The 3,477-nt window shown below is 36.8% G+C and overlaps 2 pseudogenes; both read right to left on the bottom strand.

Moving 5' to 3' along the window:
- Positions 1–828: 828 nt before the first annotated feature.
- On the bottom strand, positions 829–947 carry LOC148539271 (5S ribosomal RNA; annotated as a pseudogene).
- A 383-nt stretch (positions 948–1,330) lies between these two features.
- On the bottom strand, positions 1,331–1,449 carry LOC148539270 (5S ribosomal RNA; annotated as a pseudogene).
- Between the last annotated feature and the right edge of the window lie 2,028 nt (positions 1,450–3,477).

Below are 3,477 nucleotides of genomic sequence, written 5' to 3'. Positions count from 1 at the left end.
TTATTTATTCAGAAGCTGCTCTAGTTTTATGGCTTTCACTATTTGCCAAGGTGTTAGAGACTATTAACCCCTTGCACTAACCCATATCAAATGCTAATAATGTAGTTAGTAGCAATTTATCTTATGTGTGTTTGTATGTATACATATTTGCTGAATATATATATATATATATAAGGTACAGATGTTGGAGTGGCATATCATGTGCTTGTGTAATGCTGATGATTTGGCTCACAAGTTCATTTTGCAGTTGGAACTTGTGATTTTTCACATTGTGCATGTGTAGCAGTTGCATCACCACTGCGGCTGATAGGGTGTAACTGGGCGGCTATGGGGCATGCTTGCAGTAAGTGTTTCTAGGACATGTCATGAATGTGTAGATGAAAGTGCAAGTTATGCAGAGTTGAGCGTATGCAGAGATTCACCTGATTTCAGATGGATATCTGTCAGCTCCTGGAGCCAAGGTGGAATCCTACAACACTTTTTGCAATAAGACACAAGAAAGAAGAGAAAAAGAAGGACTCGTTGTTGGGGCACTCTTTGACAAAGATTTACATACATCTACAAAATATTACTTGCATTATGTTTCCTTAAAAATTGGAGGTTTCCCACAATACACTGAAACGTTAGACATTATAAAATTAAATTAAACTCAATGAATCAGGTGTTGACATTCAACACCTATAAGGAGTATGGCGAAGATATTAGTACCTGGTATGGTTCATCTACAAGTATAACGCTAATATTCTATATTCATTGACTGCATAGAAACACATCATCCAATTGCTGTGCTGTGTACCACTCTATCCCATGGATTCTCCTGCGTTTTTTAACCTACAGTACCAGGTATTCCCCGGTGGTCTCCTATCCGAGTACTAACCAGGCCCACTATTGTATAGCTTCCAAGATCAGACGGGATTGGGCATGTCCAGAATGGTATGGCTGTAGGTGTGGTATTGATTACGGGAATAGAGAATGCCGATGTACACAGACACAGCAAAAATAGATGAGTATGGGACTATTTCTGATGAGAAGTCCATTTTGTTAAATAAAACGCAGTCCAATTAAGGTGATGCATAAGTGTACTTTAATTGTCCCACTAGCAGGTCATCACAAATATTGTCAATCCATGAACATCTGACTCATATTGAACATTGTATGGCACAACAAAGATGTTCTAGCATGTAACCATGTTCTAAAGTGTGAAACACTAAAAGGATAGTATAAATGATACAATATTACGCTAATTCTCTTTAATCATTCATCACATGAAAACAACTTATACTCTGTGTTGTGTACCACTCTGTCCCAAAGGAATTCTCCTGCGTGTCTTCACCCCCAATACCTAATATTCCCCGGTGGTCTCCCATCCAAGTACTAATCAGGCCCAATGCTGCATAGCTTCCAAGATCAGACAGGATTTGGCGTATCCAGTATGGTATGGCTGTAGGTTGTTCTGTTCATTAGGGGAATAAATATTGCCCAGGTACACATACAGAGTGGTAATGAATGTAGGACTGTATCATCAGAGAAGTCCACTTTGTTAGATAAAGCACAGTTCAAAAAAAGTAGTGCATAAGTGTACTTTAATTGCTCCAATTATACAACACCACAAGTATAAATCAGTCCATGAACATCAGACTCATATTTAACATATATATTAAATCAGATATTTATACAAATTCTAACAAGTGAATAAGCCACCACGCTAGGCGAAACGCGCATCCTGTATCCCGGAGGTCCGGTCAGTGCACGGACTGGACCACCACCAATGTAACCCTGGTATAGTATGTATAATCATACCTGCTGACAGATCGCTGTATCTGCTCAATTATATACAATCACACCCGCTGATAGATCGCTGTATCTGTTCAGTTATGATGCTGTAATGTTTTGCTATGAGCATAAAATGTCCTATTTAGGAACATGCATCCTGTTTTGGTGGTGATTGATTATACATTTCTTTATTCTGACATCTTTGGTTCAGTTCCCAATTAAATCCTTACTGAATGGCATTATGCTCTGGGATGATTATGTACACAGCACTTGGTAATATGTTGATGTTATGATTATAGTGTGCTAAAACTTAAACACCAGATGTATGCCATTTAATCTTATGCATTTCACTGTTGCATCCAATCTCTGAAAAACATTGGTAGTATATTGTGGTCTGAGGCCACTAATTATATATTTAAAGGGTTTTTTTCTGTTGAAATTAGCCTGTCATCATCTTTATATACCAGTTAAAATAGAGACAGTAGTCTTGAGATTAATGGCTGCAGAGTGAATAGGATTTTGGATTGGTAAGAATCCATCTAAGTACAGAATGAACACAATTATGTGTAGATTTTAAAACTTAGCTATATGTATTTCACTATCACTGACTAAGCAAGTCCTCTAAATACAGTCAGGTGCATAAATATTGGGACATTGACAGAATTTTCATATTTTGGCCTCTATTCACCACCACAATGCCATTGAAATGAAACAAACAAGATGTGCTTTAACTGCAGATTTTCAGATTTAATATGAGGGTAATTACATCCAAATCAGGTGAACGGTGTAGGAAATACATCGGTTTCTATATGTGCCTCCCACTTTTTAAGGGGCCAAAAGTAATGGGAATATCAACTCATTTCACCATTATCCCGTAGTGATTAATGGAATGTGCAGGTGTACTTCAAAGTGTCATCTCCAATATGGTACTTGTACGTTAATTTTGTATGAAAAATATTGTATGGTCTATAATCTAAACTCCTTATGCAAATAATTGAAAACATAGAGGCATAGTGTTCATTAAAACTTTTATAGTGTGATCAAATTCTATTTAAAAAAAAAAATAAAAAAAAATGAAAATGACAAAATGAAAAAATACTGTTTTTTAAACAGAGAATTGTGGAGGATGAGGAAAAAAGAAAATACTTCTCCTTAATTCAACAGATAGAGCGCATTTTTCTGTCTGCTTCCTCAGATAAGTCTTCCTGTTCCCTCTGCCTGCTGCAGCTGGAGGGGATACATTTAATAATAATAATAATAATAATAATAGTCTAGTGAGCTACAGTAGGAGGGCCGGAACAAAAAAGTATCTTTATTGGCGCAAAATGTAAATCCAGGGGTGATTAGGCTACATATTCTATACACTGACAATCAGCTGTCTCCAAGGTCATAGTGATATCAGAGGTCTACAATAATGTTTTCTGTCCAGGTTTATATTTCGCCTAATTTCAGTAATGTACTGTATATGCTGCATTTATTTTTCAGGTGGAAACATGTTAAAACCTATATTACCATACTATATACACCAGTGATTCCCAACCTCGGTTCTCAAGGCACACTAACAGTCCTGATTTTAGTGATATCCATGCTTAAGCACAGATGGTTAAATTAAAATAAGGTACTAATTAAGTCACCTGTGCTCAACTATGGCTATCCTTAAAACCTGGACTGTTAGTGTGCCTTGAGGACTGTGGTTGGGAACCC

The sequence above is a fragment of the Taudactylus pleione genome, unplaced genomic scaffold (assembly GCF_031769625.1).
Source record: "Taudactylus pleione unplaced genomic scaffold, aTauple2 ptg000026l, whole genome shotgun sequence".
Taxonomy (NCBI): domain Eukaryota; kingdom Metazoa; phylum Chordata; class Amphibia; order Anura; family Myobatrachidae; genus Taudactylus; species Taudactylus pleione.
Note: the sequence above shows the minus strand (reverse complement) of the source record. Positions and strands in the feature narration are given on the sequence as shown.